Genomic DNA, 22,766 nt, shown 5'->3' with positions numbered 1-22,766 from the left:
AGGTGATATCTCATCGTAGTTTTGATTTGCATTTCTCTGATAATGAATTTCACGGAGACCCCAGCTCCAAATACCCTCACGCTGGGAGTCAAGTTTCAATGTATGGATTCTGGGGGGACACAGTCAGTCTATGGTACGTACCATCTTCCCTCATGACTCCCGGGGCCAATCCCTGCAAGCTGGTCCCAGGTTCTCCTATGGGCAGGCTTTCAGCTGGGTTTGGCCAATGGGAGGGACTCACAAGTGCCTGCAGATCCTAGTGCCTTTTATAGGGTTCTAGAGCCTCTGGATATGCCGGCTGTGGCTCCAGCTTCCAGCACGTTTCCAAGACCCTGCATCTGGAGATCACTGCCTCCTCCTTCGTCCCTTCCACTAGGAGTGACAGTGGCTTGTAGAGGGCATTCTCTGCTTTGCTTGACCAGCCCATATTAGCTGTTTAGTACTTCCATCACCTTCTAACCCCTCCCTGAGTTAAATTCCCACTGGTTTAAACACCCAGAGTAGTTTCTGTTTCCTAGCAGATCTAGAAATATACAATTCTATTTCTTCTGCTTTTTAGCAGATGCCTTGGAAGTCAGGTCACTCAGAGAAAGTGAAGCAATGCAGTGGACAGTGACATGCTCATGACTAACCACATAATAAAACCAAGTGACTTAGCAGTTCAATAGGCGTAGCCGATATGCTCTAGTTTTATAGGTTTTCTTCATTAGCATGTGAGAGATGCACTATAAATCACCCACTGTGGACAAGAGCTATAATCGGATGTACAGTAGAACCACAGTCACATATGGCAAAGTAATTTATCATGAGATTTAATTATATAAAGAGACTCATTAAATTTATCTCTGTGTCCTCATCATCCAGCTCAATGCCTGGAATGTAATAGTTACCTGATAAATGCTCATTTAATGATGAAATGAATGAACTGAATATATGAAAAATTATGCACACTGCGCTTTCCACATTACAATATAAAGCAGCACAAGAATTCTGGCAACCCATGAGTCTATAAATGAAGAAAAACCCCCTGGTTGGTAACACAGAAAAGCTGAAGCTGCACAGCCTCATGGAAATCCCAAAAGGAGGGAGCTTCTGGTGGGATCTCAGGGCACCTGGTCGACCAAACCTCCAGAAACTGCATCTCTCATCATTGCCTTCTCCTCATTCTCGGGCATCTTGCAACAGGCAACAGTGATGGATGGATGTTCACAAGGGAGAGAGAAGTACTCAGAACTCAGGTCTCTGTGGGGAAGGTCATTCCCCTGAGGTGCTCGTGTTCAGTGTCCCCTGAGATTCCAGGCATGGTTCAGGATGCTGGTGTTCAATGGGCAAACAGGGAAATAGATACAGGATAACAGAACAGGAGAGGGAGGGGGAAGAAGACAAAGGAACTATTCTATCCTATCATCTAGGCTGTTATCATTGCCAGGCTTGAATGAATAGCCAAGAGAGATAACCAAGATTCCATGAGTTCTGGCCCCAGCTTTCACGAGCAAAGATCGCCATGCAAACCTAACACCCCATGCTGGCTTCAGATGCTCCTTGTAGAATTACTACTGCAAATGCTTCTGGTAGATGAAAAAGGACCCACACTGTGCAGCATGGGTTGTGGAGGCATAGATCCCCTCCTCTGACACTGATGAATTATCTGTAGGGAAAGCCTCCACTCTGGTGTCCTGGCACTTTGCATGTCTCCCCATGGGCCACACAGGCGAAGTTTGACCACACCCTGACCTGCGGCTCGGTGGGATAGCCTATGATTCCTTCTGGAGCCAGGGGAGATAAGTCTGGTGGGGAGCTGGTGTCAGGCATTTCCCAGCCCCACTTTATGGTCATCTCTCCTCCATCTCCCTACTCACGGTCACCCACAGCTCGTGGCGTCTGTCACCTGACCCTTTTGGTTCTGTGTTGTCCTATATGACGAGAGTCGTGGACAGCTGCCACCATGCTGACCTTCCTCTGGCTACCCATCCCTGTCTGAATCCATGTGGGCTCCTGTCTGCTTGCTGGCCAATCCGTGGAAGAGTGGCAAGCCACACTGATATGCTCTGCTGCTTGGTGAGCGTGTGACCATATGGTGTGGTTTATTCTGCACATCAGCATCTGCGCCTGTGAATGGACTCCAGCGCCCCATACGGGGATATCGACGCCTTGCAGTATGGGTCAGTGTGATTTGTCACGATTGTATAGCACTTCCTTGTGGTGATGTGGTCACAAGTACTTTCTGCTGTCTTAACAGTGGTTTAGACACTTCCCCGCCGTGTCTGCAGGTCGGGGTTCTCCCGTGTGCAGCCCCAGGACTGCTGCACAGCATCCGTGAGGAAGTTATCGGGTGAAAGAGTTGATGCTATTACATCCTCACACGGCTCCAAGTTTATGAGGTTATTCTAATTGTCCTCAAATATATAAAATTCACAAATAGTTCCTTAAAGAAAGAAGGGAGTTCCTGAAGTTTTTTTGCAGGCCACTAATACGCTGTATTTCATCATAGAGTGCATTTTTCTTAAGATTTTTTTTTTTTTTTAAGTAATCTCTACACTCAACGTAGGGCTCAAACCCACAGCCCCGAGATCAAGAGTCACATGCTCCACTGAGTGGGCCAGCCGGGCACTCCCAAGAGTGCGCATCTTACTCATCTACAGAATAGGAACCTCTCCTCCCCTCAAGATACTCGGAAAGCCGTCTGAACAGACCAGGGGCAAGAACAGCATTAAGGAAAAGTATCTGATTCTAACTGCAGAGTATTTTACTGTGGCTACAAGCCTTTTTCTTATGATAGTTTTAAAATAAATAAAACTGCTAGCTTTTTCAGTGAACTGTCGCTCTCATCTGTTTTTAATCACGGCTCTTGTTAGTTTTGAATTCTGAAAGAACTCAAATTCATTCTTAATTATAACATTACTATACTTTGACAAAGTATAATCCAGATGCGATACATTTAGAATAAAAAGCACATTTCTTCATCATTGCCTAAATATGCTTCTCTCATAAAACTTATCTGATCCTCAATGTCTCGGGCTGTGCAGTGATTGATTGCAACCAACCTTTTTATGCTCTGCCAAAACAAAGAATAGGCACACAGGTGTTGGAGCTGCTGGGTTCTCATGACAGAGCAAGGGGGACCCACCCGGGTCTTCGTCAGGATTGTGCCCAAGGACATTTTCTCCAATCACACTATGTCAAGGAGTTTTAGTGCAAACACTTTTAATTTCCTGGTGCCTCTTTTCAGAATTATGAGTTCCAATAGGAAGGGAAGAAGGAAGGAAGGAAGGAAGGAAGGAAGGAAGGAAGTAGGGAGGGAGGAAAGGAAGGAGAGAAGGAAGGAAGGAAGGAAAGAAGGAAGGAAGGAAGGAAAAAAAATGCCCCATTCTCCAGTCTGTAACAGCATAATATTCAGAAAAGAATATAAACTATGATCTACTGTAGACACCAATGAGGCTGGAAGTAAAATGTGATTGTCAGTATCATGACTCAAGGATTTCCTTAAAGTCCCAGACTCAGCAGCGCATGGTGAAAATTTATGGATTGTTTGAACAGACAGTGCCCCAATATCAACGTGAGATTTAAAGGCAGGGCCTTTGAAGTTATTTTAATCCCGAATATGAGTTCTGCAGAAACTCCAGGATAGAGCCTCCCTTTGCCCTTGGGAAGGGCCTGCTTGTGTTTGTGTAAGGGGACATAGAAGCAGAGACTCCCCAAGTTCCTGGGGGCCTTCAATAGCAAGCAGTCCCAAATCTACAGAGATGGAAAGCAGAACCGTGGTTGCCAGGGGCTTTCAGGGAGGCATGAGGAGTGACTGCTCAGGGGTGTGGGGTTTCCTTTTGGCACCTCTTGGGGTGCCAAAATAACCGTGGCATTATAGAGGTGATGGTCATATGCCTCTGTGAGTACCCTAAAACTCAGTAAAATGGATACTTCACCCTGGTGAATTTCATGGTATGTAACTTCTTTCTCAATTTTTTTTTAAGATTTTATTTTTTTAAGTAATCTCTACAGCCAATATGGTGCTTGAATTCATGACCCTGAGATCAAGAGTTGCATGTTCTTTGGACTAGGGCAGCCAGAAACCCCAAGTTCTCTCTCAATTAAAACAAATAAATAAAAGGTAGCAGTAGCTAAGTATCTTTTGTGTGCACATGCACACCACGCATTGTGCATGGGACATATTTACACTAAGAAGGTGATTGTTGTGTATCCGAAATTCACATTTAATTAGGTTCCCCATATTTTTGTTTCAGTAGACTTTGTTTTTTGGAATTGTTTTAGGGTAGCAGCAAAATTGAGTGGAAATTACATCGAGTCCTAATACGCCCATACCCCCTCCCCCAACACATGCCCAGCCTTTTCTATCAGCATCCCCCACCAGAGTGGCACATATGTTACCATGTATGCGCTCTATGGGTTTGGGCAAAATTATAATGAAGTATCCACCATTATAGTATCGTATAGAGTGGCTTCACTGCCCTAAAAATCCTACGAGCTCTGCTGATTCATCCCTCTCCTCCCTATAACCTTACCCCTGGCAACGACTGTCTGGATGGACCACAGTTTATCCCTTCATCCATTGAAGGACAGTGTGGTTGCTTCCAAACTTGGCCAATTACGAATAAAGCCGCTTCAACATTTGCGTACAGGTTTTTGTGTGAACACAACTTACCAGTTCATTTAGGTAAATACCAAGGAGCACTGCTGCTGGATCATATGGTAAAAGACTTTTAGTTTTGCTAAATCTGGGAATCGTATTCTCAGTGAACTTGCACTTCTTTGGAAGAGACACAAAACAAGGATGTACTTCAATGAGAGAAGGCACTAAAGGATATCTGATCTTTATCCGCTCATTCACCTGCTCGTTCATTGGTATTTATTGGACAAAACTGTGCTAGACCCTGGGAAGGCAAACAGACACACGAAATGGAAAAAGCACGTGTTGTTAAACACAGCAAAGCAGAATAACAAGGGCGTTAAGAAAGGTTTCCAACATGCAAGCTAGAGAGCAAAGAAAAGATGGAGAGATTTTCCCCATGGAGGCTCCAAGGGAGGCTCCGAGAGTGTACCCCGGGGAAAGAAAGCCTTCTTCTTGAAGCATGTAGACAGATGATCCCGCAGGGGTACTGATGAGAGATCCACGCGGGAAAGAATGATCCTAGGCGGAGGTGCAAAAGGTACGAACTAGCAATGGAATACATTTAATCAATAAATATTTAATACCCTGCCATTATGCTGGGCCTTAGGACACAGCTTACACCACGCAGGCAGCCTTGACAAGTAGTCGACAGGAAAATACTTAACACAGGTTTGTGCAACTCAGAAAGGCAAGCTTTCCTCATGGCTGGGACAATAGGTGTGTTCAAAGAGTGAGCGCTCCTTTTTCTCCCGGGTATGCCTTCCCCTTCTATCACTGGGGAACTCTCCCCTTCTACCCTAAGATGAAGACTTACATCAGTGGGTGTATAAATAGTGCTTACCACCTATTAGAATTGCAAGGCTTGGTTTGGGGACTTTCCCCACCTAACTATTGGAGTTGCCTAAGTTGAGTTATCATTCCAAACTTTAGTTACTATTGTCCTATGTGAGATCTTTGTATCTCGTGTCCAATGCGCTAGTTAGGACATTTCTTTATAGGCGTTTTAAGATTTACAGGTACACTTGATAAAATAGCTGGGCATTTTCAAGATGTTTTTCATTGGATAATTTATTCCATATGTACCCAACAGCCAAGCATTTGGCAAGTGACCAACAGATACGATTTAGAAAGCCTGACGAGCTCATGCAGGAAATAAGTAGCTGACAGATAAAGAAAAATGGCAACTTCGTGCTTTAATGGCAACGTGAACTGTCTAGAAGGGACATTTATCAGTTCAACAAGAATCGATTTTCTTCACTCTCAACTCATATAACAAATCCCTTTCTAAAAGGTCGGAGCATTTGCTCTGGTAATTTATTTGTTTATGTATAACTAGCCCACCTCGAGACTCTCTAGGAAACATCTTTCTCTGGCACATGTTTTATCTTGATCCTGGGTGGAAGATAATCACCGAGTAAACCTGTTGAATCGGGCACACTTGGAGGCAAGGGAAGGAGATTTCACCGACTGTGCACTTGCAGACACTGATGTAAGTGTGTGAGGAGTGAGACAGGCAGTTGGGTGAGCTTCACGCCTCACACAGATGTCAACTGCCTGCTCTGTCTGATTTTTGTTCCACTCCATATTTTGAAATGATATAACTCAAAAGGGACGTCACTTGTTAATTAGTGAAAATCTAAGGCAAAGGGTTTCTGGTTAATTCATAGAAAATGGGGAGTTTGAATAAATTTCAAGGCAAGGTTTTAACTAGGTAAACTTTAATTCTAGTATTTGCATCAAAACAGGGAATGGAGAATTCATGTTCATTCAACATGTATTCCTTTAATTGATCACCTTTTGTTTAGTACATGGATATTGAGCACCTCCTATATGCCCGGGAGTATGCCAGGTTCCAGGAATAAAACCATGAATATGAACAGAACGTCTCCTCTGAGGGTAACCGTTAAGTAAATAGCCATCATATGTGGTGTGAGAGGGATGGAACCAGGAGAGAGAGGAGAACAAGTGTGTTTGAGAACCAAAAGACGATGCATTCTAGAAAAGGTGAAGTATACATCTTTGACCTAGTCTTAAATGAATGAGTAGGTGTTTGCCAGAAAGAGATGAAAGAAAGTGTAGTAGAGACAGATGATAGACCAGTCATGGTGATTAAATATTAACCATGTCCATCTTTTTTTTTTTTAAGATTTTATTTATTTATTTGGGAGGGAGAGAGAGAGGGAGAGGGAGATAGTGAGTAAGAGAGCAAGAGCGGGGGAAAGAGAAGCAGACGCCCCGCTGAGCAGGGAGCCAGACACAGGGCTCGATCCCAGGACCCCGAGGTCATGACCTGAGCCAAAAGCAGACACTTAACCGACTGAGCCACCCAGGCGCCCCCCAACCATGTCCATCTTTACTAATGACTCGCTCTTCATCCCAGGCAAAATACTTAGCGCTCTATCCAGCTGTTTTCACACCTGTAAAGTAGATACTAATAATATTTAATTTGCAGGCTATCAGAAGGATCAACCGAGACAACAGACCTTAAGCGCACAGCCTGTGGCCATTAAATGCTGATCCTATGGAACATTCCAATGAGGTGGGAACCCACGCCTTCCTCTACTATAACTGGTAGACAAATGGTGTCCAGCTCTCCCCATCTTCTCCCCAAAACAGTGCAAGGAACGCCGTAAGCAACTCGGAGCAAGAAATGAAAGTTCTGTTCTTGTTATTTATGTGAAGCAATCCAAAGCTGTGTGCAGTGACTGTCCAGAATGTACATGTATCTCATCTTTAATGTTTCTCTCCTAGAATTTCTTACCATTTTAGAATCATGTTTTACTTTGTCTTTTACGATAAAGGGTTTCATGGGAGGAGGAACTATGATCAAATCCCATCCCTGATAGGTTGACTTACGCTTTGATTCAGATTTCTTTTGAAGTATTCCCAAATTCCCGAGTAATTCATGTTTTCTGGGCGTTTTGGCCATTGATTTACAATCTTATGGGATTATAATGGATAAACGTGGACCATACAGTTGCGAGGTTTTTACAATTCCTATTCCTGTCACCCACGCATGGCTTCACTCTTGGGGTCAAGTGAAACTGTGAGATCTTAGAGCAGTAGAACGAAAGGAAGGGGAGGTCCCTGATCATCTGCTTCGGGGAACCAGGATGCATCCACTGACCAGATGGAGGGCCCCCTCTGGTGCACTAGCAGACGCCTCCATAATTAAGAGTTCCTTTGTGTGCCTTATTCAACCTCCTATTCCTGGAGTCCGACAGATGGTAGGTATTTAGTAATTTTCCTTAAGTAGATGAATAAATATTTCTTCTGACTTTCCTGTAACGAATATGCGTAATTTTATAACATGTTAACAAAAATAGAAACCCCCCCCAAAAAAGGATCTTTTAAAGCCTGTCATCATTTTTGGACATTTATTCTACCAGTACTCCGTTCATACATTCAAGGTATTCTACCTGATCCCTGTTTTTGGTGAAGTAGTTTGTTGCAATTTTACCTGATCAAATAGCACAGTACAAAAGATAAAGCAGATTGCAAGCATGCAGTGTAAATAAAGTAAAAAAATTTTAAAAAGCACAAACATGGAAAAATATGAAGGTATGATTCTATTTCTTCAAATAGCATAAACACTGAGGAAGTAGCCTCATGGTCTAACAACATCATCAAACGTGAAAAAGCAGTAACTGGAAATGCAATTTTAACTATGGCTTTCCTTAAAGTAATTCCTCTTTCTGAGCAATTGTTTTTGGCTCGATCACAAGCTACCAAAGCTAGCAAGAGTGAAAAATGTTGGAGCATTTCAGTTGAGTGTAAGGAGAAAGACATGAGCTTTTCACATACATCATCATTCACATTTTTTACTTTTATTGGTGGAATGATAGGGGAAAGTGAGAATTTCCAAATGCCTTCAATATGTCTTTGCCTCCTGCTACTCATGCGTCTGTGAGAAAATCTGCGATATTTCAAAGCAGACCGAAGACTCACATGAAGAAAGCTTTTTACTTTATCAGGATCACTAACTGTATATCACCATGCGTTATTAGCTGTGACTGGGGACTCTGACAATGGAAATACTAATTGCTGAATCCAACGATTCTTCAAACAATCACGTGACTGTTGAATTAAGTGGGGTTGACATTGGTTCCCAGTTCTCATTTCTCTTTAAAATTTTCATTAGGTCCCCTGTTGTAAAGTTCTTTAAAGTGCTTCACAGAGAAACTTAAAACAGTTTTTACTTTATCTTCAAATGAAAATTCATGATTTGATTTTTTCCCCACTTTTCGAGATATAATTGACACATCATAAAATCCCCCATTTGAAAGCACACAGTTCCGTGATTTTACTATGTTCACAAGATTGTGCAACCATCACTACTAATTCCAGAATAACATCATCACTCCAAAGAGAAACCCCACACCACTTAGCAGCACTCTCCATCCCTCCTCCCAGCACCTGGCAACCACAAATCTACCTTCTGTCTCTACAGATTTGCCAGTTCTGGATATTTAATGTAAGTAGAGTCATCTAATATGCAACCTTTGTGTCTAGCTTTTTTTTTTTTTTTTACTTAGCATGATGTTTTCAAAGTTCCTTGATATTGAAGCACAAAACAAGATTTCATTCCTTTTTATGGGTGAATAATATTTCCTTGTATGAATAGGCCACATTCTGTTGCTCTGTTCATCAGCTGCTGGACAGCTGGGTTTGTTTTTTTTTTCCACTTTTTGGGTTGTTTCCACTTTTTGGCTAGGGGGAACATGCTGCTTCAAATATCCATATTCAAGTTTCTTTGTGAACAAATGTTTTCAGTTCTCTTGGGTATGTATCTAGGAGGGGAACTGCTGAGTCACATGGTAAGTCTGTGTCTAACTTTTTGAGGACCCGCCAAAGTGTTTTCCAAAGCAGCTGCTCCCTCTTACATTCCTACTGGCTGGGTTTGAGGGTTCTAAATTCTTCACATCATTACCAACACTTGTCACTCTGTTATGCTTTGAAATGTATCACTGAGGATAAATGATGAGTAGTCCATGAAGAGAGGAGTTACTATAACACAAACAAGCTAATGTTTGAATTTCACATTATAAGGGGAAAAACCCTAAAGATGTTAGCAAATCAGGAAGTGCAAATCTCCTTAATCAGAAGAAACATATAAAATTTATATCTGCCAGCAATAATTGGTTATTATAGCATCACATTTCAATTCATCCTTTTATTTTTTTTAAGATTTTATTTATTTATTTGAGAGAGAGAGAGAGAACGAGAGATAGAGAGCACGAGAGGGAAGAGGGTCAGAGGGAGAAGCAGACTCCCTGCTGAGCAGGGAGCCCGATGCGGGACTCGATCCCGGGACTCCAGGATCATGACCTGAGCTGAAGGCAGTCGCTTAACCAACTGAGCCACCCAGGCGCCCTCAATTCATCCTTTTAAAAGAATGATCAGAAGAAAATGAAACAAGCTTCAGAAGGAAATCCTAATGGCATCATCTATGAAATAGAGTGATAATAAGACCTGTATAAAAACATACCTGTTTCAAAAACATAACACAGGACACTCATGTCCAGAAACATCAGTGTTCCAAACATCAATGTTCAAAAACCCTGGCCTTTTGTTGACTCACTCCTGTTTGTGCGGCTGCATGGTATTTGGGGCCGGCTTACCAAGGTAGAAGCCATCTCCACAACATCACAGGCAGAAGAAGGAGGAAGAGACAGTGAACAGGCGGGAAAGAATACAGTATTCTCAGGGAATGGAAGTGGCTCCTATGGATGAAGCATTAGATTCCATGATGGGGATGGATCTAGAGAGGTATGTATGGGCAGGGGCCAGACATGAGACACGATCGATGGTCATGCAGAGAAGTATTAACATAGGTGACCTGAGACTGCTCTCCTGGAGATCTCCTGCTTGCAAAGTTGGCCCTTAGTTGGCATCTGGGAACTAGGGAGTTCAGGAACATGGTCACCGTTCACCCATAAGAAGGGCTCACTGTGCTAAATTGTTTCTACGAACAATGTGGTTTATGGTGAACACCTGATCTCCTTCTGAGAGTCTGGAATTTTGGTACATGCTAGGCAGGGGATGCTTATGTCATCAACTCCCTAGTTAAAACCCTGGATCCTGATTCTTGAATGAGTTTCCCTGGTAGACAATATCTCACACATGTTGCCACAAATAATGTGTACTGTCTCCCCGTCTCTGTCTGTCTGTCCCTCTCTCTCTCTCACACACATACACACATCTGAAACAAGTAAACAATCAAAACCCCAATCCTTTTCATTTCTGAAAGGAAGTCGCATGTTTAGAAGTGATGGACAATTACTACTCAATTTTGAATTAATCAGAGGCTTAAAATACAGCTTAAGTAAATGGGAAAAAAAAAACAACATCTAGTCAAGGTGATGATAAGAAAGAGCTTTTTAAACTATAGTATGGTCCAAAACCCTTGAACACTCAAAATACTAATTCCGTACAGCATAGAAGTTTCTTTTTTTTTTTTTAAATCTGAACTTCATTTCACATCCAAAAACACTGATGATAAAGAAAATTGCAACTCCAGCGGCCAGCATATTACAATTAAGAAATGTTTTTAACCTAGTCTACTGACCTTAGCATAAGCTTCTTACCTTGATGCTGGAAACCCGGCACTGAGTGTGTTATTAGGTAATGATGTCTTGTGGGCACAAAAATCACAATCTTATTACTTCACTGACGTGAACAAATAATGTTCTCTTATTTACTCCATTACTCTTCCAAACCGGGTAATAATTTTTAGGCAACAGTCCTGGATCACTTGTTCCTTTGCAGATGATTTAATTAAATAGGGAAATTAATGTTATGCCGTCTTCTGGCCTAAGGGACAAGATGACCTTCTGCAAATCTGTAAATGTCAACTTCTAGCAAGAACAAAGGTGTCCCTGGATAACTCTGAATTATTTCCGGCATCAGCTTTCAGATCGGCAGTGACAGTCCCTCTCATTTTAGGGAGAAGAAAAAAACAACTCTAAAAACAAATCTCCTCGTCACCCTACCCCCGTTTTTCCATATTACTATCAGATGGAATTTTTAAAAATGAGTCTTAAACATTTTCCCATTTCTGTAGGTAGGTAACGGTCTCACAAATGCTTTCTATATGCAGAGAGAATATATTTTAAATTATATTTTTAAAAACATGCCTGATAAGGTAGGCCCGAAAACATCTGAAGACCTATGTCTTTTTTTTTTTTTTAAGATTTTATTTATTTATTCAAGAGAGAGATGGCGAGAGAGTGCACGAGCAGGGGCGGGTAGAGGGAGAAGCAGACTCCCCACTGAGCAGGGAGCCCGACACAGGGCTCAATACCAAGACGCCGGGACCGGGACCTGAGCCAAAGGCAGACGCTTAACTGACAGAGCCACCCAGGTGGCCTGAAATTTTACAATTCTTGATAAAAACTGAAAGTCTAGGGCAATTCACCACGTGCTTATGCACCTGAACCTTCAGAGACCACTCACAAGCCTAGAACATATAAACTCAGAAGGCAATGATACAATGCGAAATATCCACTTTGGCTTAACATACAAAAACGAAATTTGTAATAAAAATCTAAAGCGCCAATGAACCCAAGATGGCCTTTTCAGAAGTCCAACCAGATGGGCAGAGAAGTGAAAGTCAGCCTGGAAGCCGGCACGAGGGCTGTGGTTACTTGTGAATTTTCCACCACTGGACATGGCATTATGAGTGGGTGTTGACATCTTGTATTCTTGACTGAGAGGAAGAAACATAAATCGCAACCTAAATAAGCCCTCCTGAGGTGCTTCAAATGTTCGGACCATTGTGGAGCAGGAAGAGACTATAGAGCCCTTGGATGACAAATAGGATTGTCCTGTGAGGTCTCCGAGAGAGATGTTCAGCGGCAGAGATGAGGGTTCTTCCACCTGCATCTGGTTTCGGTTAGACCGGCCTGAGAGGAACACGGGGGACTGAGATTGTGGGTGCTGTTAGCTCTTTACAATCTTTGCAAGAAATACGGCTCTGAATTTATGTGCCATATCCAGAACCAGAAACTCCAGAGAGAGAGAGAGAGAGAGAGAGTGAGCAGAGGAGTGGTTCCCAGGGCTTGGCTGGGGGAGAGAGTGACTACTAATGGTTACATAAAGTTTCCTTTCCGAGTGTTGAAAATGTTCTGGAATGTGACAGTGTTGAGTGTCCCCATACATTGTGCACGTATGAAATGCCACCGAAGCGCGCACTTTTAAAATGGTGAAATGCCCTTTTCAGATGGTTCAAATGGCGAAGTTTATGTTCTGTGTGTTTTCCCACATAACAAAAATATGGCTATGAAAGGAAAGGATACGGAGAGGCAGACGGGTGTAAGATGATGCAAAGACATTTTTCCTCCTGGGAAGAAGATAATTATACAATTTTTATAGGTTTTAATGAGTTGAAGCAAAGGAGCCCATAGAGAAGGCAGCTGCAGCCGGAGGGCAAGGGGTGAGAAATTGCTCAGAGGGGTGCTGAGGACAGGGCTCCGGGCTCGGGCAAAGGGAGGACAACTAGCCGGCTCAAAAAGCAGGCACTTTCACTTAGTTTTGACTTGACTGTTCTTTTCCCCCCAGGATACAGAGTAACCGTATTACCCGAGAATCCAGGGAAGCAAGAATGGGGAAGGAGCCTTAAATGAGCCGTAAAAATGGAGCATAACCACCTTGGGTAATGTCGGAGGAGGCTGCAGGGGGAAATGAAGGCATCTCCCAGATAATACGAGAGTTCGTGGTGCCCCCCCCCCCCCCAATGGCACAGACCTGGGGCTGGCTGGTTGTTCAGTTGGGTTTTTCTCCTGCAGGAAAAAAGGCATTGTGGCCTGATGCTGGATCAGAAAGACCAGATGGTTGTGTTGCTCTAGGGTTAGGCTTGGCAAAATGGGCAGAACAGGAAGACAATGCAGGTTCTTGAAGTTTTGACAAGAGAACTACTAAGGAAATGCTTGACAGCTCTTGTATGTCCTTTGGTCTGATTTCAGAAAGTTGAAATGGTTATTTTTGATCATCATTTCTAGTTTTATCAAGGCTTTTTGGAAAGAGGATTTGCTGAGCTCCTCATCCAGACGTTCTAGAAGTTTCTCCTCCCTCAGCCCAAGAGGTGTTGGCCAATGATGCCATTGCATCCAGATGCTAGGAAACGCCACTCAAAACAAGTTTTGGTGGGCCTATCACTTTAATGCTTTATTGCTTTTTGCTTTAATGCTTATTTAAAAAATAAGATTTTCCCCCTGATCTCAGACAAACCTTCAACTAATAATGTGAAGTATAAATCTGTGACAGGGGACCATGGCATTCAGCAGCAGCAAAATTTACTTGCCCTAAGAGCTCAGGGATAGGGTGGGCCGTGGAGGAAAGCCCTGTGTTTCTCCTCAGACCACAGCAAGAGTGCAGGGCTGGGCTAGCGAGCAGGTGGGTGCTATGCGGCATCCACGGATTGGCAGTGATGGGTCGGGAACACCCTGAACACACTGTGTGCAGTTCTGTGTGTGCTGGATATTTCCTGTGGCAAAGGGCGGTATCTTTCACAGATCCTGCAAGGGCACTATGATTCTCACGATAGTACTGGCTGCTGCTGCGCAGGGACCGGATGACGGACCGAGAAATGGGCACGGAGGAGCAGATGTGGTTGGACAGCAAGTGACCCAGCTAGCCTTTACATGGTTTAATCTATAGCAAACTTCCCTCAATTACCAAAAGGATATTTTCCAAACGTTTATGACACAACCCATTGGAATGTCGAGGGCTGATGCCTCGAAGGGATATTTTTATCGATTTATCCTTAGACTTAAAAAATTTATTTATTTCAGATAGAGAGAGCAGGAGTGGGAGGGGCAGAGGAAGAGGGAGAGAGAATCTCAAGCAGACTCCCCGCTGAGCGTGGAGCCTGACGTGGGGCTCGATCTCACAACCCTGAGATCGTGACCTGAGCTGAAACCACGAGGGTGGGATGCTGAACTGACTGAGCCACTCAGGTGCCCCGCCTCAAAGGAATATAATGAGGTCCCAGTGACCACAGCTTTCCCAACTTTGAGGAATAAGGAAGATGGACACAAGTGAAAACAACTGGACCCAAAGCAATTCAGAGATCGATAATGTCATACCTCCAGCTCACCACAGGTTCAGTGTAGCATCCCTCTACCCACGTGGGCTTCTGGAAAGGTCTGCAGGTGAGAGAGAAACCAAGAAAGGAGTACTGTGTATCCTTGGTGTTTTCAACAAAAACTCCTCCTCAGTCTAGGTACCATAGTTTAATTGGCATGTCATTTTTATGAATTCAGGCCAACAAGTGTGAATATCTTGATAATAAAATATATGATGATTCCATCTATGGTAGTTGCTAAAGTAGTTCTACTACTTTCTTCTCCCTTCAAGAGTGGTCTCTGTTGCCTTTCCCAGCAGATGATATTCCTCACTACATCTTGTGTCCTGAGCTTTGTATGAGGCTAGAATCACACTGATCTTGGAACCACATTAATGATCCATCCTCGTAATGTGTCTGGCCTATGCCAGTGGATTGTGCCTGATGATACTTCGGCCCAGAACCAAGTGGTTTGTCTAGCAGAGGCTGACCCCATTGGCGTTTAGGACATCAAAAGGATGCGTAGGAGGAGCATTTGTCACCTTTTTATGGTTTAAGAGACATTAAATACCACGCCCCTGGTTTTAATGGAGTTCAGTAAACAGAGACGGGACTTTCGTCTCTGAATGTCGTCAGTGCCTGCCACAGCCCTCGGTAAAAACGAATGGGAAAAAAAAATCAACAATTATATCGATTTGATCTATCTGAAGGCTCTGGTAAAAATCAATCTTGATCATAAAGATGAAGCTGATAAGCGTTTCTAGAATGCTTGACAAGACAATTACAAAGAGAAGCGATGCATTACTACCCCTTAATTCTTGCCTTATGTGTCTTCTACAGCTCAAACGCCCAAAAGCTTGAATGTGTCCATTTTGTGCCATCACCAGAATTACCTCTACAATTTCGCCTTTATATGAAAATAAAAGGAAGATCTTTGCTTCGTTTATATTTTTTTTTTGGCTCAAAGTATGTATATAATTTTGTGGCTGGATTTAATTTCACCTTTGCACACAGAGATCTACAGACACTTGTAATGCAGGGATAATTTATTAGCATAACCCAACCATTGACATTTCGTCTAGGTGAAGGACGAATCTGGCCTCCTCTTGGTCAATTTTCTCACAGCTGAGGGACATACATATGGGGCTCAGCTAGACAGGGTCCAGGGGACCTTTGCACGGGGACGGGAGTTGTGTGCAACACACAGGAGATTGAGATCTACTTCCATGGTCTTTAATGTCAATAAGAGAGAACAAGGTGACTATGAATGGCCTCAGGAAATCTCTGAAACCAATGTTGGACTATTTTCATGGACTACATCAGGAGGTGCAGTTTAGGGGGAAAAGTGAGAAAGGACTCTGTTCTGTGTATATGCTCCAGAGTTCCTGTAACTTCTTCTCTTTCAGAAACAGGCAAAATTACCCAGTCCTACTTAGTGTTCCCACTAGTACCTGGGACTACTCAGTGTAAAGGGTCAATTAGATAAAGGAAAAGCATCTAGAGTAAAAAAACCACACAACGAAAGGCAACTTCAGGTATCTTCGGGAATCCAACTATAACATTTGTAAGTAGATCAATAAACGTCTTGGGAAACTTCCACATTAAAATGTATGTATTCTGATATTACAGTAAAAATCAATCAGGTATAGAACAAATAGACTAGTTTTGAGTCTGCTGCTAACTAGCCCTGCCACTTTGGGCAAGATAATGAAGTCCCTGGGGTTTCTGATACATGGAGGGGCCTAGACTGACTAATTTAATCCTAAAAGCGCCATGAATTTGTGATGTCATGGACTATATCCTTCTGGTCTTTATTAGAAAACTATATATTATTTTGCAGGATCCCTTTACTCGACTGGAGGATTTCTCCTTCCTCTACCACATATAATTTTTTTAAACTGTTCTAATGACTTCTCTCTAGTTCTACACTGTATTTGAATGAATGACACTTAATTCACCCAGATTTTTAAGACGGTTTTGCTCAGCTCTCAGGAGACTAAGCTAGTATGTATCATTTATAAAATATTTACAGCGACAGTAGAGAGCTCTGAATAACAAATGGCTTCTATTTAAGTGATGAGAGACTGTTTAACATTTTCAAACTTGGCTTTTCAGGCAATGTATTCTCAATCTCACTTGATTTATGATCTAAATTTAAAACATCTCTAATCAAATATGTAATTTAATAATCTTATTGATGGAATTTTTATATTTTTTGGTTTTGCATTTTTTTTTCATAAGAATAATTGGGAAGGATTCACAACAAAAACAATTTTCTAAGTTGATGTTGGAAGCCTCAGGGTTCTATTTGTTTTTTTATTTTATATTATTTTATTTTACTCTTTTTGCAAAAAGCCTCGGTTAGTCTATACTGCATTATTAAATTGTCTATAATGATATTTAAAAGCTGAAGGAGTCTAATTCCACAATAACTGTTTCATTTTTAAATTCGACACATCTTCAGTTCATGCAACTTGCCTGAGATTGCACAGCTGTTTTTATTTATAGTCTAGTGGGGGAATTTCACTTGTCAAAGATGCTGTGACAAGTAAATGTCCCTGTGCACATTGCATTCGGTGACGTGGCCCACTTGCCAGCCAACAAAATGTCAAGAAATACCATTAAAATCCTTTTAGCTCCAAAGACACTGAATTATCATTCTTTTCAAGTTCTTACTCTTCGAGGGGCTGTTACAAGAAAAGTTTACATGCAAAAAAGTCTATTAATTTATGCAACATGCTTACTATATTTAATTAAGTAAAGAAAGTCAGGCTCATCTTCAGATCTTAATGCTAACAATATTCATCAGTAATCATAACCAGATGGATATGCTGCAATGATGCAGAGATTGTGATAATCCAGCAGATAGTTAGCAGGTGTATTTTAGGCATTTTACTAAGGAATGACGGGTTTGCATAGAATAGAAACACCCAGTCCTGTGCTCCTCTCTGTCTCATGTGGGATACTCACACAGCTTCTATTAAATGCTGCCCAATATAAGGACTAGACAAATTCTAGGGGTTGGTGTTGCTACTTGTTAAAAGCCCAGCTCTCTTTCAAAGCACACGCTAGATCTATTTTCTATTTTTTAAAGATTTTATTTATTTATTTATTTATTTATTTATTTATTTATTTGAGAGAGAAACAGAGAGAGAGAGCGAGAAGGGGAGAGAGCGCGAGCAGGGGAGAGGGGCAGAAGGAGGGGAACAATGAGACTCCCCGTGGAGCAGGGAGCCTGACGTGGGGCTCGATCCCAGGACCCTGGGAACACGACCTGAGCCAAAGGCAGACGCTTAACTGACTGAGCCACCCAGGGGCCCCCAGTTCTATTTTCCTACCTCCAAATACGTGATCTATAGTTGTTTCCAAGCAATGATGACTGAAAGGTACCAACGGGAAGATCTTTGCCATTGATTTCCTGCTGGTCCTTCCCACTTAAGTTGGCCATAGGGATCCCAGAGGTGACCTGGGTGTTCCTTCTTGTTGCCGTAAAGTTGGCTTGCTGATGGTAATGGGATATACCCCACTCATGGTTATTTCAGGATCATGTGGGTCCATTTACCAAAGAATGATGGTCTTTTCAAGTAAGGATATTTTAAGAGGTAATAAAATATCCATGTACTTTTATTTATTTCTCCCCTGTGCCTCCGTGTTTTAAAATTCAATTCTGCTTATAAATATATATGTATATATATTCTGGTTTGGAAAGATTTGTTGGAAAACACAAGGAGTGTTATAACACTCATTATATGTCTTTCACATTCATACCTGCTGGAGCTGTATTTCAGTGTTTTCAGGCATAAAGTAAGACCAGTCTTTGGTAAAGAATAGTAAAAGCCCATGCACTATCTCATTAGTGTTGGGAAGATTTCTTAAAAGTCAGGTGCCTTTGACAACATAAACAACGGATCTGTTACTTACATTACAAAACAAAAATCTGTCACAAAGATAAATTAAAAAATGTGAGCAGAAAATTCTATTCGGCTTCATTTTCATAAGATTTGCAAAATATTTTTCTGTGCAACATATTCAGGTATTTTGAACTTAGCAATGTAGTCAGATGTTTTAGTATAAAAAATAAAGTGTTCATGGGGCGCCTGGGTGGCACAATCGGTTGAGCGTCCCGACTCTCGGTTTCTGCTCGGGTCATGATCTCAGGGTCATGAGATCGAGCCCCCAACAGGCCCCCAGCTCAGCACGGAGTCTGCTTAAGATTGTATCTCTCCCTCTCCCTGTCCCTCTGCCCTTCCTCCCTGTGCTCTCTCTCTTTAAAATAAATAAATAAATCTTTAAAAAAAAAATAATGTGTTTGTATGTGGAGATTATTGGAATGATTTACTACCCTTTTCTTTAACTTTATTTCACATTGTTACTTTTTCCTTTGTTTCTGAGAGTTGTGTTTGCATAATAAAGGCTCCTTTTTCTACAGATCTAATCTTCTCTTCTTATGAAATTACTAAAAATTATTTTTTAAAAATTCTACAAAATCTGGACAAGCAACATTCTTACTTTAAATGTAAGCTCACTTGGGGTGGCTGGGTGATAGACATTGGGGAGGGTATGTGCTATGGTGAGTGCTGTGAATTGTGCAAGACTGTTGAATCACAGATCTGTACTTCTGAAACAAATAATGCAATATATGTTAAGAAAAAAAAGAAGAAGAAGAAGATAGCAGGAGGGGAAGAATGAAGGGGAGTAAGTCGGAGGGGGAGACGAACCATGAGAGACGACGGACTCTGAAAAACAAACTGAGGGTTCTGGGGGGGGGATGGGTTAGCCTGGTGATGGGTATTAAAGAGGGCACATTCTGCGTGGAGCACTGGGTTTTATGCACAAACAATGAATCATGGAACACTACATCAAAAACTAATGATGTAATGTATGGTGATTAACATAACAATAAAAACAAATTAAAAAAATAAAATAAATGTAAGCTCACTTATGAATTTCTCCCCAACAGCATCACTCCTTTTCAGGAGCCAGGGAACTGAAGCAAATGAAGGCCATGCAAGTAAAAATGGTGCACCTGTCAGACTCGGTGGGGGGGGGAGGGGGGCGGTGCGGGGCACACTGATTAATAGGCATCACCTGAATGCCCTTTCTGGCTGTTCATCCCAGGGGAAAGAAGAAAGCTCACCCCACCTGATCCCAGATGCAGGTCTCTGATTTGTTAACAGTGGAGTATTTGAGTCAGATATCAAATCTTTCCATTAGAAATTTCTAGCTCCAGTATCTGCAGTTCCTTTAATGCAATGAATATCGACACACTCTCCTCTCCCCTTAATGTCCTAGACAGTCTCAAATAAAAAAATGATATTTTGTTCTGTAGTTTTAAAATAGAAAATTTCAATCTCTGTTAGCAGATGGTCTTGCCAGTAGTTTTTTGAAAATACAGTTAGGTCTATTTTTGAAACTTGCTTCATTGTATGAATTCAGAAATCATCTTGATGAGGTAAGTATTAATTTTAGTAATTAACAAGAACTACCTAATGCAGGCTCTTTGTATCAAAACATACCATGATCCTTTTGAAAAGATATTTTGAGTATTGAAAAGGAAAGTTCCAGCAAAATCCTTAAGAGTTATAAAAAAGGTAGCAAGTGGATTGGTATAAGCCTAAATAAGTATTGGTATAAGGAAAATAAGTACTATTATTATGATGAAGCTTCTCGTGAGGACTCAGTAGCATGATTTAAACGTTATCATTCAAAGAAGTGATACAGATAAATAGAAGGAAAATATGGGAGCCAACTCCCGAAATGAAGCTTGCAAGCCCTGAATTTTAGAAAAGTGGAGCCACAAAGAATAGAGGACATACTTTGAAAATCAGATCTGTCATTTGGAAACTCTTCCCACAGTAACTCAACATGGACGTACATGGACGTACATTCTGCGAGGGGCCGGCCAGAACTTATTCTCTGGATCACCCTAGGCCTCAGCAGGATGAATCCACAGTTTCCAAATCCTGGACATTCTGATACCAAGATATTTCTTGTCCATGTTTCTTGGAGAGTAAATGAAGTGTAGACTTCCTTCAATAGTTGGCAACAATACACAGTTCTAAGTATTCGGTGCTTGGTTTGAAATCAAAAGCCTTTTTTTTTTTCTTACTGTATTGACAGCATTGGGAAATAGCTTTTGTACAGCTGAACTTCATCTAAAACCACACAATTCCTAAAGGCGGATGGTAGAAGAAGCAGACCTGTAGGTGCTAGCATGGGCACCCTCCTACCCCTTTGCTCCCAAGGTCTGGTTAACTGGCAGTCAGCAGGCAAGGACAGGGGGAAACTAGAGGAATAGTTTGAACCTGTGGTTTTCAGGATGAAAACATATCACACAACCTAATTATTTCCTTACTTTGTGTATATTACTGTACAGAACCCAAACCTCAGAGCTGTCAAAGCAAACCTCAAAGATGGGGAAGGTTGACAGGGAAAATGCCAAACAAAACAAAAACAGCCCATTTTTCAAGGACAGGGACTTTCACTTCCATTGAAGTTCCTTGCTATCTAAATAACGAGGTGCAACGACCCGCAGAGCCAGTGTAGAAAACCGGTCAACATAACCTAACAATGTCTAAAGGGTTCAGTCATTTTCCTATCCCAGTCACTCTGTTTGGACTTGTATTAATTGGAATTTATGATAAATATATCGGACGCCATGTGGTAAAACTAACAACCTCTTTAGAGCATACCACGTTTCATGGGCAACAAGTAACAAATCACTTTTTTATTTTTTATTTTTTTTTTAAAGATTTATTTATTTATTTGAGAGAGAGCACAAGAGAGGGGGTTGGGTCAGAGGGAGAAGCAGGCTCCCCGCCGAGCAGGGAGCCCGATGTGGGACTCGATCCCGGAACTCCGGGATCAGGACCCGAGCCGAAGGCAGTCGCTCAACCAACCGAGCCACCCAGGCGCCCAACAAATCACTTTTTAAAAAAATCAATGCAAACCAGTTCACTGAGGTCACAGACACTTGCTATCAACCATTCTTGGTTTAAAACCCTTACATTTTTAAAGAGTAGTATACTTTTGGGTCTCTCCAGAATGACATCTGAGAGAGAAAATCAGAATCATCACTAGCATAGGTCCAGGCTATGTGGCATGTCATTGCTTAAAACAGGGACTTCATTAACTCTCCTGAGCATAGAGAATGAAGATATTTTTCAGAACTGTTTAAATAAATGTCATTCTGTTTATCAAAACAGAGAAATCTGGCAGGCATTTCAAACCATATGGGGCTTTTGAAAATATATGAGAAACATCTGATTATGTGTTTAGCTGAATATTATTAAAACTGCATGTAAGCCCTTGGGAGAGCATTTGGCCTAAGTTCCCTAAAGTCACCCTCTAGAGCAACCTATTTGTTATATTATTATGTCACAAAATTATTCCAATATAAACAAAACAGAGCCTCAGTGAAACCAACACAGCCCTCCATTATTGAGCTGATTCCATGAATAGCTGTAATTACAAATATCCATAATCCTTTATTTTGACCCTAAGGACAATGTGTAAAACCAAAACCTATAATTTGTGAAAGTCATATATTCAGTATAAAAATGAGGGTGTCTCATGCAGCTTATGAAAGACAAATAAGTCCCCCATGCTGGAAGAGCAGGTAGCTGGAGAGGCTGACAAAGTGGAAGAGAGAAGAATCAGTGATGAGCTTGTGCTCTTCTGGATCATCTCAATATCATCCGGAACCTTCTGTTACAACCTCACTCCACCGCTGAAACATCAAAGTCGGCTTTCAAGGAATGCAGTGTAAACACCGGTGACCAACTAAGGCTTATTTCCTCTGTACTTACCAAGTTTAATTAGATATTTACCAAATGAATAGTCTTAGATATAAACATCAAGTAGGGTCGCTAGGCAGAGCCCCATGCAAAATATTTCAGAGTAGGATTTACAGAATATATGATTTTTATGAGTGGGGCATTATCGAAGTGTAATATATAATATATATAATATATTGAAGTATAGTGAACATTATGCTCTAAATTTAAATCAAAACTGGGGGTGCCAGACAAAACACAAGACACTCCACGAAACTTGAATTATATATTTCATGAAACATAC

The sequence above is a fragment of the Eumetopias jubatus genome, unplaced genomic scaffold (genome assembly GCF_037043125.1).
Source record: "Eumetopias jubatus isolate StellerSeaLion01/CBP00866 unplaced genomic scaffold, mEumJub1_p1.0 scaffold_11, whole genome shotgun sequence".
NCBI classification, from domain to species: domain Eukaryota; kingdom Metazoa; phylum Chordata; class Mammalia; order Carnivora; family Otariidae; genus Eumetopias; species Eumetopias jubatus.
Note: the sequence above shows the minus strand (reverse complement) of the source record.